The sequence below is a fragment of the Silene latifolia genome, unplaced genomic scaffold (assembly GCF_048544455.1).
Source record: "Silene latifolia isolate original U9 population unplaced genomic scaffold, ASM4854445v1 scaffold_106, whole genome shotgun sequence".
NCBI lineage: Eukaryota > Viridiplantae > Streptophyta > Magnoliopsida > Caryophyllales > Caryophyllaceae > Silene > Silene latifolia.
In genome coordinates this window covers 1,835,740-1,849,977 of record NW_027413125.1, presented here as the reverse complement: position 1 = coordinate 1,849,977, position 14,238 = coordinate 1,835,740, and the positions used below count along the sequence as shown (strand labels likewise).

The window sequence follows — 14,238 nt, the reverse complement described above, 5'->3', positions numbered from 1 at the left end:
GTTGATCAATAGGTCTTGGTCTCACTCACTTTGATCAAGTAATAGGTCTTGCTTGTTCAAAACACTATCCCTTATAAACAAAATCCAGAACTGGTCGTACCTAGTACGTTCGGTTCGCCAAAAACAGTCCACAAATTTTACTCTTTTGTTCTTTAAATTACTCAGTTTCAGGTCTGCACGTACCTAGTACGAACAGTCCACTGCACTGTCCAAATCGTCCTTAAGTCCGCTGCTCAATTCGTATCATATGGAAACCTTTTGCGACTATTGTGATGCTATCTCTCAAACGGGCGTGACTCATGACCAAATTAGATGGGTCTTATTTCCTTTTTCCTTAATCGGCACCGCGAAGCAATGGTTGAAGGGCCTTGATAAGGCCACCCTTCGAATAGATTCTTGGAAGAAGTTGGCTCTAGCTTTCTACAAAAAATTCTACCCACCGGAAAAGACTAACATGCTAAGAGCTCAAATTACGGGTTTTAAGCAAAGGGATGAAGAGTCTTTGTATGAAGCTTGGGAGCGGTTCAAGGGAATTTGTCGCTCATGTCCTCACCATGGACTTAGCGAATGGTTTTTGGTACAACAATTTTGGAATGGTTTATATGAAGATTCTAGGAACATTCTCAATATGGGATCAAATGGAATGTTCACCGAAGTTGATGACAATCAAACATGGAACAAGATTGAGGAAATGGCGGTTCATAACTCACAATATAGTAGACCTCGCAAGGCTACTAGAGGAGGAAAGCATGAAGTGGAATCCGTTACTCAATTGGGTGCTCAACTTAGTGCTCACATTGACACAATCAACTTGAAGTTTGAACAAGCTATGGCTAGACTTGAGGAAAACTCAAAATCATCAAAGCATCATGTTAATGCCATGACGGCATCCTCATCAATCCCAAGTGGGATATGTGAGAATTGTGGAACTTTGGGACATGACCATGGTGAATGTAGGGGAACAAATGAACAAGTGAATGCTTTCCAAGCATACAAGAGTGGTACCCCTTATTCCAACTTTTACAATGAAAACACCAAATTCCATCCAAATCTCTCATACAAAAGCCAAAATGTTCAAAACCCTCAAACAACATACACTCCACCACCCATGAGAAACCAAAATCAAAGACCCTTTTACAATCAAAACCAAGGTTATCAAAATCAAAATCCATACAATCACCAAAATGACAAAAGTTTTGATGTCCAAAAAGCGGTCCTCCAAATGCAAAAGAATCAACAAGAATTTTTCACTCAAATGCAAAAAGATAGCCAAGCAAAGGAAACCACCATCAACAACATTCTAGCTCACACCAAGATGTTGGAAACACAATTGACTCAACTAGCATCTTCAAGCTCACAAAGACAAAAGGGGTAATTACCACCTCAAAGTAATCCCCCTAGACATGAAACGGTTAGTGCCATTCACTTGAGAAGTGGTACAAGGTATGAAGCATCGAAGAAGCAAGTTGAGGATGAAGTTGTGGAAGCTAGTGAAAAGGAAGAAATTGTGCAAAACTCCAAAGATGGAGAATCATCAAAAGAAGAAAGTTCAAAGAAAAATGAAGACAAGGCCAAGGAGAAGGAGCCCATTGTGATTAGACTCCCTTTTCCAAGTCGTCAAGCCAAGCCCAAATTTGATGATCAACTTGGAAAGTTCATGGAAATTGTGAAGAATTTGGAAGTCTCAATTCCTTTCACGGAATTAATCAATCACGTGCCGGCCTATGCGAAATACATGAAAGATATCCTCACAAAGAAGAAGTCGATCCGGAAGCTTGAGACTATCGCCTTCACTAAGGTGAGTAGTGCAATACTTCAAGGGAGTTCACCTCCAAAGTTAAAGGATCCGGGAAGCTTCTCAATACCGTACCACCATTGGCGACACGACGATCAACAAAGCCTTATGTGATCTAGGGGCTAGTGTGAGTGTCATGCCGTACTCGGTGAGTAAAAGGTTGGGGATGGGAGAGCTTAAATGCACCAACATCACACTCCAAATGGCCGATAGATCGACGAAGACACCATTAGGGATATGGGAAGATGTCCCCGTGCGAATTGGGAAGTTTTTCATCCCGGTGGACTTTGTCATTGTTGATATGGAGGAAGATTCCAACATTCCAATCATCCTAGGAAGACCTTTCCTACACACCGCGGGTGCGGTGATTGATGTGAAACATGGTGAGCTCACTCTAGAAGTGGGAGATGAAAGCATGACTTTTAATCTTGACAAGACTATGAGAGCTCCTCGTTTGCATGAACCATGTTTCATGATTGATCATTATAGCCGAAAGGATGAAAGGAACAAATCGGAACTCCAATGGAAGAAGAAAATTGAAGATGCTCCATTTAAAGAGCAAGTGAATTGTGACAAGGAGAGCTTGCAAAGCTCATCAAAATCAACCAAGGAAGAAGAGGATGGCCTCATTGGCCAAGAGAAGAAATTGGGAGAGTTGTCTCCATCTAAGCAAGAGATTTTCAATGATCAACTCAATGAAGTTTGTGGTCTTTGGGACGCCGAATTTGAAGGGATCTTTAATCCCTACATTGGTAATGCCATCGATCAAGACCAACAAGGGCCAAGGTCTATTGAGAACCTCTACCATGATAATGAACAAGCTTTCGATTACTTTTTCAAGGTGTTGAGCAACATCAACAACACCTTGGACATGCCCCCTTGACATCTCATCAAGAATGAGAGTTTGGTGGAGTCCTCCCTAAACCACCACTTGTAAATATTTCTAACTCCCTAACTTACTTTTCAATTCTTCTATTGCATTTTTGTCATCTTTGGATTTTTATTTACTTTGATCAAAATAATTGTCATGTTTGAGAGAAGTGAGGGAGGGACTAACAATTTCAATTGATGTGTAGTGCTTTTAGATTAGTGTGGGGATGACAATTGCCTAGGCTATCCATGCTTAGTAGTGCCCCCACAATGAAGAACATAAGACTTGAAGAAAGAATGGAAGAATGGTAAGGGAAATGCAGTGTGCACGGATGGAACTGAATCCGTGTACACAGGGGAAGAATCCTAGCGGATTCCAGAGAATCCGCCCGTCTTGAAGAATCCGAGCGTATTGCAGAAAAGACGTCCGTCCTGAACTGAGCTGAATTTTGAAAAATTCTTGATCGTGGATCAATCCGGCGTCCCCGGCAAAAATCCGCCCGTCTTGCAGAATCCGCCCGTCTTGAAAGAAAGACGTCCGTCTTTGCAGCTGAGGAAAACAAGCCAAATTTTCTGGACTGAAATCCGTCCGTCTTTAAGCAAATCCGCCCGTCCCGTGTTCAGCAAATCCGAGCGGATTGTCACCAATCCGCCCGTCTTTAGGCGAGTTTTGTAAAGCCCAGAAAGAGCAGAATCCGCACGGATTGGGCAGAATCCGCACGGATTGCCCCTGCAGATTCGAAAATTTCGGTCTCTTTAAAACCCCTCCCACCTTCATTCATTCATTCATTCATTCATAAACACTACCCACAACATCAAAACCCTCATCCTCTCCATCACAAAAACAAAAACCCTCAACAACATTCACCAAAGACAAATCAAACCATCCTTCTAACAACAAATCAATCACTCCTTCTTCAACAAAAATCAAAACCAAGAGCAAAATCTTCAACCTTTGAGTCGATTTTTGATTTCATAAAGGCAAAGCCTTTCACCTTCAAATCGATTTGGGCATACTACAAATTGAAGATTTTTCATTCTTTTTTTTGGTTAGTTCATCAATGGCAAGGACTAAGGGAGCAACAAAGGCAACAAAGGCACCAAAGGCTAAGGCACTCTCACAAAGGCAAAAGGCTCTTCAAACAAAAAAAGCATTGGCTATGGTGGTAGCAACACCAAACTTGGAAGTGCAACAACAACAACAACCTTCTATGGGAGCAACAACACCTTCTACTCCGGAAATTGATCAACTTTTGCATTATCCGGAGGTAACTTTTATTTCCGATACCCATAGAAATACCTTTGTCAAGTTTGCTATGAAGTCATTACAATCCACCAAATTTATATGTGAAGATACCTTAGAAAAATTGGGTGTTCTTGAGCAAACTAGAGCCTTTTTCAATGCCATGGGGTTGAAGAAATTGTTTGAAACAAGGGAATTGACATACCCCTCCCTTACCTTGGAATTTTTAAGTTCTTTGAAAGTCACCAAAGTTGAGAATAGGGAGAATCTCGAGTTTCGTCTAGCTAATGTTAGTAGACGCGTTACCTTTAGGGAATTGAGTGAAATTTTGGGACTTAGTGATGAACCAAGTTATTTTAAGAGTTATGGAAAGTATGACCCCGAACCTCTTTGGGAGGCAATCTCCGGGAAGAAATTTGAGGATTTTCATGCAATTCGTGCTCTTTTGGTCCACCATCCGGGCATAAGAGTGTGGCACAAGGTCGTGGGTAACACCATAATTGCTAGGAAAGATACCAATCATTTCACAAAACTTGATTTTATTCTCCTTGAATCGGCTTTGAACATCGGAAGAGTACACACCAAGCCTTACAATTCTTTGAGGCTCTTGGTAGATAGATGGCTCAACATTGATTGTGGGAAGAAGGGCACGACCGTTATTGTCAATGGCGGCCTAGTCACTATCCTAGCTAAGCACTTTGATCCTAACTTCAATAAGGATAACAAGTACAAAGCAAAGGAGGGTGGCCATCTTGTTGATATGCATACTATGATTCACAAGTTCAAGTGGGTTGCCCATAACCCCCTTGACACTAAGTATGGATGGCTCACTAGTGAAGCTAGATCGTTCACCTTGCCTTCAAAGATTTGTCGCCTAAGTGTCCACCGGACCAATTATCTACTTCCCCTTTCCAAAGAGGCCGAGTATATCATTCAACAACAAAAGGGTGATCTTGAAATGCCCTCCTCTTCCATTGTCATACCACCTTACCCCTTTAAGTATGAAGAGTTCAAACCGGAAGGAGTTGAAGTTGGGAAAGACTATGTGACTCTTCTCATACAAGCAATGCACAAGCAAGCCTTTGAAGATCGGAAAAATGCCTACTTGGCTCAATATCCACCCCTCCTACACTTAGCTAGGCAAGGACTACTTGATCCATCTTGTCCTTTGCCTAGTTGGGCGGATAGAGAAGTCCTATTTCCGGGGGCATCTAGGGTTGTTTTGGGTGACAATGAGGTTGTTGGTAATGATGAAGAAGTTGATGAGAACATTGATGAAGAAGCAAGTGAAGGAGAAAAGGATGGTGAAGATGAAGATGAGGAAGATGAGGAAGAAAGTGAAGAAGCAAATGACAAGGAAAGTGGCAATGTGGCCACTTCTAATGAGGGAAGTGATGATGATAGCATGATGGAAGATTAGCAAGCCTTGGAGACTCCTACCCTCTCATGGTTTGTCTATTTCTCTCTTTGTATTTTATTTAATTTTGATCATTGTTGGAGTAGTCCTAGCACCATTAGAGGACTCACACCTCGGTACCATTGAGGTGTTCTCATTCTATTGTTCCCATTTTCAAAATCCAAAATGACAAATTAGTTTCATGCATAGCATAGTGTGTGCATGAACTACACCCATCCTTGGACATTAGCATTAGTGTCTCACTCGGTTTGGGGAAGTTAATGCATACACAACGGGAGGTAATCTAAATTATCCTCTCCGTCATAACAAAAACCATGCACCATGTAGTGTAGCTTAGTGTAGATTGCATTTAGTATAGAAATCATGCATCATCTTTGCATAATTTCCATCATTTTGGCCATTGAGGACAATGCCCATATTAGTGTGGGGATGGGAATTCTAACATTTAATTTTTATTCAAAAATCCAAAAAAATTGAAAAATCTCAAAAATCATAAAAATTTGAAAATTGAAAACCCCAAAAACATGTTTATTTCCTTTTGTAATCTTGTATATATTGTCTTGTATATATTGTGTTTGTTCTATCCTTGTTCACATTGATTGACTACACCACATCCGAGACATGAGGATATTGAAGACCGCATGGTATGATCTTTCCAATCTCCTTTTTCCTCTTTATGTTAATGACTATGTGGCTTTATTTTGATTGATGCGGTATAACAATGTGATGTAAAACCGGGTACCAAATCGGTGTGAATGTTAGACACGAAAAGGCCTGATTTGGTAAAGTATTGTGAGTGATATTTTTGGTGTTTTATGAGTTTAAATTGCAGCGGAAAATGTTAAGTAAAATGGATATGGATTAGCTAAGAAACCTCGCAAGATAACTCAACTAAAACTGAAATCTCCAACCAAGACCACACAGGAACAAGGAGGGAAACAAAGGATATTTCAACCAAGAACACACAGTAAACAAGGTTGAAATATGGCGCCGACCTCGCAAGGAAGACAAGAACACTCGCAAGCATTCAAAGTTTGAGAGAAAATCTCTACACTTGGGTTTGTATTTCTGAAAAATTGGATTATTACAAATGAGGGAGGCTTGGTCCTTATATAGCAAATATGTGCTTGGGCTCCAAGGCAACATTAAATGCTAGGGGCAATTTCCTAAGCATGCTTGGGCTCCAAGGCATTATTTAAAATTATGTAGAAAAAATATGCTAGATTTTTATAAAAACTAGGTGAGGAAAACTAGGTGAGGAAGACTAGAATAATCCTCTAACTTGGGCGGCACTCTCCTTGGACGGTGCTTCTTGGACGGCTTTTCTCGGATCAGCTAGAGCTCGACGTCCAACTTATCATTGTGACATAGCTCGTATTTCTTCTAGCGCCAAAATAAGGATTCGGATCAGTGTTAAGTAAGAGTGCGCTAGAACTCGACATTGCTCCCGCATCATTCTCCCCTTCTTCAAAAGAATTTGTCCTCAAATTTTCATCATCCAAGTATGGAGATAGATCACCAATATTGAAAGTAGCACTTATACCACCATATTCATCAGGGAGTTCAATTTTGTAAGCACTTTCACCGTAGCGCTCAAGCACTCGAAATGGACCATCGGCCCTTGGCATTAACTTGTTCTTTCGCTTCGAGGGAAACCTCTCCTTGCGAAGATGTAACCAAACAAGATCTCCCACCTTGAATGTAGGCTGTTTTCGATGCTTATTAGCTTTCTCCTTGTATCTTGCATTAGCCTTCTCAATTTGAGTTTTGATTTGCTCACAAGTACGCAAGAATGCAGCTTGTCTTTCCTTAGCTTCAAAACTTACCATCTCCTTCTTTGGAATAGGAATAAGATCAATAGGGAGATAAGGATTTATCTCATAAACGATCTCGAATGGTGCACGGCCAGTAGTCATAGACGGTGTACGATTATAGGCAAACTCAGCATGTGCCAACTTCACATCCCAATCCTTTGTGCTCTTACTCACTAAACCTCGTAACAAACTTCCAAAAGTTCGGTTTGTCACCTCCGTTTGACCATCAGTTTGGGGATGGTGAGAAGTACTAAACAACAGCTTAGTACCAACCAAACGCCACAACGTCTTCCAAAAGTAGCTTAAAAACTTAGTGTCTCGATCGGAAACAATAGTTTTAGGAATGCCATGTAGACGAACAACTTCCTTGTAATACAACTCAGCAACTTTAGAAGCATCATCAGTTTTGTGACATGGTATGAAATGAGCCATTTTTGAGAATCGATCAACCACCACCATGATTGAATCTTTACCTCTTTGAGTTCGCGGCAACCCAACAATAAAATCCATGCTTACCTCGTTCCATGGTTGTGTAGGAACTGGTAAGGGAGTGTAAAGCCCCTTAGTGAATGAACTTTTCGATATTTGGCATGTAGCACACCTTGCTATCACATCTTGCACATCCTTGAGCATCTTAGGCCAATAGAAGTGCTCTCCAAGGATATCATAAGTCTTATTGTTGCCAAAGTGTCCAGCCAACGCTCCTCCATGTGCTTCTCTAACCAATAGCTCTCGAATTGAGCTCTTAGGAATACAAAGCTTGTTTCCTTTGAACAAATATCCTTCTTGCACCGAGAACAAATTAGTAGGACTAATAAGTTCATTTGAGAAATCAGGATCATCTTTGTATAATTCTTTCAATTGCTCAAATCCAAGTAACCTCGCATCAAGTGCAACAAGCAAGCAATGCCTCCTCGAAAGCGCATCAGCCACAACATTAGAGTTTCCCATTTTATACTTTGAAGAAAAGGTAAAGGATTGTAGGAACTCTACCCATTTGGCATGTCTTGCATTCAACTTTTGCTGTCCATGAATGTGCTTTAGAGCCTCGTGATCAGAATGCAGAACAAATGGTTTTGGGCGAAGATAATGAGCCCAATGATCCAGTGCTCGCACAATCGCATAGAACTCCTTGTCATAGGTGGAATACTTCAGCCTTGCTCCACCCAATTTCTCACTAAAGAATGCAATAGGTCGTTTCTCTTGGATTAGAACAGCTCCAACTCCAACTCCACTAGCGTCGCATTCAACTTCGAACAATTTGTCAAAGTTGGGCAAAGCTAGAATAGGTGTTGAACACAACTTATCTTTGATCTCATCAAATGCTTTTTGTGCACTTGGATTCCACACAAACTCTCCTTTCTTTGTTAGCTCTGTGATAGGTGCAACAATAGAGCTAAAATTCTGAATGAACCTTCGATAAAACGAAGCCAATCCATGAAAACTTCTAACTTCAGTAGTTGTTTTAGGAATAGGCCATGATTGGATTACTTCCACTTTTGAAGGATCAACGCTCACCCCTTCTTCTCCAACGATGTAACCAAGAAAGGTCACACTAGGCACCATGAACATACATTTCTCGAGCTTTCCATAAAGTTTCTGTTCTCTTAACTTCTCAAATACCTTTCTCAAATGTTCCAAGTGTTGCTCCTTATTTTTGCTGTAAATAAGAATGTCATCAAGATAAACAACAACAAACTTATTAAGAAATGGCCTTAGGACCTCATTCATCAGCCGCATGAAAGAACTAGGAGCATTGCATAACCCAAATGGCATAACAAGCCACTCATACAACCCTTGCTTTGTTTTGAAGGCTGTTTTCCATTCGTCACCTTCTCGGATCCTCATTTGATGATAACCACTTCGAAGATCAATTTTCGAGAACACACGAGCTCCATTCAACTCATCAAGCATATCATCTAGTCTCGGCATAGGAAAGCGATACTTGATTGTAATATTGTTCACTGCTCGGCTATCAATACACATACGCCATGTCCCATCCTTCTTGGGTACCAAAAGAGCAGGTACGGCACAAGGACTAAGACTCTCTTGCACATAGCCTCGATCAATCAACTCTTGTACTTGTCTTTGCAACTCTTTAGCCTCTTCTGGATTGCATCGATAGGCTGGTTTGTTTGGAAGTGTAGCTCCTGGAATAAGATCAATTTGGTGCTCTATGCCACGCTTAGAAGGTAATCCAAGTGGCAACTCTTCCGGGAACACATCACCAAACTCATTCAACAACATTTGGACAGTCTCGTCATGAACTCCAATTCCTTCTTCCACATCTCGAACCATAAGAACATAAGCTTGTTCCCCTTGTTCTAATGCTTCAACAAATTCTTTAGCATTCATAAACAAATTCTCATTTTTATTCCTTACTTTGTTAGGTGACAAGGGTTTCAAGTGGAATCTGTTTTTACCCTTACTAACAATGTAAATGTTATCCCTTCCTTGATGAACAACTTCTCTATCAAACTGCCAAGGTCGTCCCAATAGAATATGACACGCACTCATGGGTAACACGTCACAACATACTTCATCTTCATAGGGACCCATAACAAATGAAAGTAAAGCTTGTTTCTTGACTTTAATCCCACTGTTTTCATTCAACCAATGCAGCATATATGGTTTATGGTGATTACGAGTCTCAAGCTTAAAGGAATCCACCAATTCAGTAGCAACCGCATTTGTGCAAGACCCACTATCAATAATCAAACTGCAAGTCTTACCATGCACCTTACAACGAGCATGGAAAATCTGCTCACGTTGCTCCATTTCAATCGGTGTGGATTGAATATGCAAGTTTCTCACCACGAACATCTCCTTATCAGTGTCATATGATGGTTCGACAATATGAGTATGAACCTCATCATCTTCTTCATCTCCATCGTTCTGGACAGAATTGACCTCCGTCTCATTTGTCACCACGAAACATGGAGTAATCTCATCTAACTCTTGAAGAGTAAGCGCTCTCTTTTGGGGACATTCATTAGCGATGTGTCCATAACCTTGGCACTTAAAGCATCTCCTAGCACGCATATCTTTGAAATCAGTAGCAACTCCTTTGCCTTTGTCTTTAGGTTCTTCCTTTTTGGCTTCCTTATTGAACGATGATGTAGCGCTTGACTTATAAAAAGGATTAACACCCTTAGAACCATCACGAGCAACCAGGGGTTTCTTTCCTTTGTCCTGCTTTTCAAACTTAAGAGCAAGCTTACACACATCATTAAAATCAAGGAAATTCTGAACTTCAACTCGTTGGGCCAATGAAGGACTCAAACCCTTAATGAATCGAGCAATTTGCATCTCCTCCCGTTCCTCAAGGTCACACACCATAATTAGTCTTTCAAACTCCTTAATGTAATCAGTCACACTTAAATTACCTTGAGAAAGAGATGTAAGCATCAAGTACTGCTCTTGTTCATAGTCTCTTGGCACGAAGCGTTTTTGCAAGTGCTTCTTCAACTTATTCCAAGTCTCAATCTTACTCTTTCTTTCACGCCTTCTTTGCTTCTTAAGGTTCTCATACCACAAGGATGCATACTTGGTCATTTTCAAGGTAGCAACCTTGAATTGCTTGTGTTCATCATAGCCTTTATATTCAAAGACTCTCTCCGCTTGTCTCACCCAATCTAGGAATTTTTCAGCATCAAGTTCCCCTTCAAACTCCGGGATATCAAGTTTTAATCCACGATCATCATCATTATTCCTCCTTGGTTCAGGAATGGAATGATGGCTCTCATCGGAATCTGAACTTTCAACGTGCCTCCTCCCCTTCTTTCTAAGAGTATGATTACAAATCTGATCAATCTTGTAATTCATTTGTGCCATTCGTTTTGTTAAGTCATCCATACGTTCCTCCCATGGTTCTTGATATGAACCATCATGAGACATCTTTTTTTTTTTTTTCACGGGTGAACAGTACCAGGACGTGAACAGTAATTTTTTTTTTTTGTTTTCAAGATAATAACACTAGCAATGGATCGTCTTGCTTATGGAAAATCAAGAGTCTGGCTCTGATAACCAATTTGATGTAAAACCGGGTACCAAATCGGTGTGAATGTTAGACACGAAAAGGCCTGATTTGGTAAAGTATTGCGAGTGATATTTTTGGTGTTTTATGAGTTTAAATTGCAGCGGAAAATGTTAAGTAAAATGGATATGGATTAGCTAAGAAACCTCGCAAGATAACTCAACTAAAACTGAAATCTCCAACCAAGACCACACAGGAACAAGGAGGGAAACAAAGGATATTTCAACCAAGAACACACAGTAAACAAGGTTGAAATATGGCGCCGACCTCGCAAGGAAGACAAGAACACTCGCAAGCATTCAAAGTTTGAGAGAAAATCTCTACACTTGGGTTTATATTTCTGAAAAATTGGATTATTACAAATGAGGGAGGCTTGGTGCTTATATAGCAAATATGTGCTTGGGCTCCAAGGCAACATTAAATGCTAGGGGCAATTTCCTAAGCATGCTTGGGCTCCAAGGCATTATTTAAAATTATGTAGAAAAAATATGCTAGATTTTTATAAAAACTAGGTGAGGAAAACTAGGTGAGGAAGACTAGAATAATCCTCTAACTTGGGCGGCACTCTCCTTGGACGATGCTTCTTGGACGGCTTTTCTCGGATCAGCTAGAGCTCGACGTCCAACTTATCATTGTGACATAGCTCGTATTTCTTCTAGCGCCAAAATAAGGATTCGGATCAGTGTTAAGTAAGAGTGCGCTAGAACTCGACATTGCTCCCGCATCACAATGTGAACTTAGGACTTGCATTTAGTTTATATGTCATACTAGTTGATAAAATCACTTGCATTAGGATGTCTATATTAGTTGCATCATGGCATGTAGTTGCATGTTAGAAATGTTTTGAAAAATGCCTATTTAGGAACTTTGACAAGAGCAACTAAGCCATTACAAATACTTGTTCAACTTAAGACTTTGCCTACTAGAATGGTTGTAAAACACCCTAGATAGTGTCATACTAGTGTCTTTTGACCCATGACCCAAGGCCTAGTCAAGGGTTTGCATGTGAGTCACCTATCCAACCCCGTGATGCGATGTGGACTTGGTTAACTTGTCTAGGTGACCTTGTTTGACCTTGTGGTGAGGCAACCCAAAAATATTTTCTATCAATAAGCTTGAAGTGCTCATTTCAAATAAATTTTGTCATGTGGAAGTAATTTAATGCCAAGGAAACCTCAAATGTTATGAATTGTTAAAAGTTGAGAAATTTAAGTTGTTTTGATGGAGGCATACCACTTCGATGTGCTTTGGTGTGGGATCCATTGAATTGGGCCCCCATACGGTTGTGAATTCGGCCGCCCAGAGACAGAGTGACTATCACCCCGAAAAGCTATTGTCTAGAGGTTAACCGGTTGCCTAATAAGCGATTGGCGAAAGCAAAGGACACTAGCCCGGAAGGGACAAACCCCATCTTAAATTTTTGAAATGTGAAAGTGAAATGAGGACAATTTTGAATACTAGTCATATCCACCCGTTGTGAATAAAGATTTAAGCATTTCATTCCCAAAAAGCCTTTTGTCAAGCCACTTGGTCGAGTTTGGGACGATCCATGACCTTTACTTTTGTAGAGAATTCGAGACTTGTCATGTCATATGCTACTAGCATCATAGGGATCATCATTCCACCACCATCCGATCGCTCTTGACGAAAGCATTTGGAAATTGAGGACGAAAGTAGCCTAGTTTAACACCATTTGGAGGTGATTTAGTGTCATCCTCTTAGACTTAGTAATTTGTTGAACTAGTATTTGTGAAGGATTACATGCTCTTAAATTTGTTCCTCTTTAGTGCCTCCGCCACTTGATGAGGGAGTGGCTATTCTTTTTGTAGATGCATCCATTATGTGTTTTTGTGTGCTTAAAGTTTGGATGTGTCGCCATTTTGGCAAGACCCACCTTGCCTTGCAAGAAGGCATCCTACCTCATGGTTGTCTTGTTGTGAGTTGAAGGGGCGGAGTGAGACCCGCTAATTGTCTCATATCGGCTATATTATTAGGATAGGTTAGTATCGGTCCTAGTCTTTGTCACCTCTTTTCTCGGGACGAGCAAAGGTTCGGTTTGGGGATATTTGATGTGACCATAATTAGCGCATATTTAGCCCCCAAATTAGCCTTGTTCCCATGCTTTTTAGTGCTTATTTGGGTCATTTCTTATCTTTAGTTCTTTGTTTTGCATATTCTTTGAGATTTTGATCCCTTGGTAGGAAAGGAGTAAGAATCTTGCATTTTCATGGCAAAACGAGACTAAATTGATCGAATTCAATGACCAAGCATCAAGGAGAGACAAGATTAGAAGGCCTTTGTACATATTATAGTAGAAGAGCAATGTTGAGAAAGGATCCTTGAGTCCCCAAGGAATTCCCCAAGGAATTTATGAAGAAAAGGGAAGAAAAGAAGAAGATTTGTTGCTGACTGACAATCCGAGCGGATTGTCACCAATCCGTCCGTCCCGCAGCAGCACAATCCGAGCGGCTTTGCCTTATTCCGCTCGGATTCCCCCTCTACAATCCGTCCGGATTCCCCTGAATCCGCTCGAATTCCAACGCCAGAATCCGCCCGTCCCGACCTTATTCCGCCCGGATTCCAGCACAGCACGGATTGTCTTCTCCAAGCTACGAAGAAAGAAGCCCTTCTCTCGAAAAATACCGGCTCCTCCTTGCTCAATCTAAAAAGTGTAATTACTAGTTTAGCCCTTAGTTAACCTTAATGCATCCTCCCTAATTTCCACTATAAATACCCCATTAGTCTAATTAGAGGAGCATGTTCTTCTTATCAATAATTAGTGTAGTTAATATCAATCAAATCTCTCTTTAATATTGTAATCAAATATTAATTAAGTTTTAATCCAAGTTTTGGTTCTTTAATCTCTCTTTTGTTCATCCTTTATTTTGGGTAATTGAAGATTATTTGGGTTATTGTTGGGAGATTGACAACCTCTCAATCAAGCATTCAAGTACTTCTTTTATCTTTGCTTTATTATTGGAATCATTAGTAGGTATAATCTCTTAATCCCTTTTTAATTATTGTTAATTACTTTCATTTATTCATCATGTTTCATATTGTTGG

The 14,238-nt window shown here is 40.5% G+C and overlaps 1 non-coding gene across 1 annotated transcript; it reads right to left on the bottom strand.

Annotated features, from left to right (window-relative positions):
* Nucleotides 1-454: 454 nt before the first annotated feature.
* On the bottom strand, nt 455-561 carry LOC141637426 (small nucleolar RNA R71). The gene has a single exon (XR_012541788.1). It is a non-coding gene; the product is annotated as a small nucleolar RNA R71 (small nucleolar RNA).
* Between the last annotated feature and the right edge of the window lie 13,677 nt (nt 562-14,238).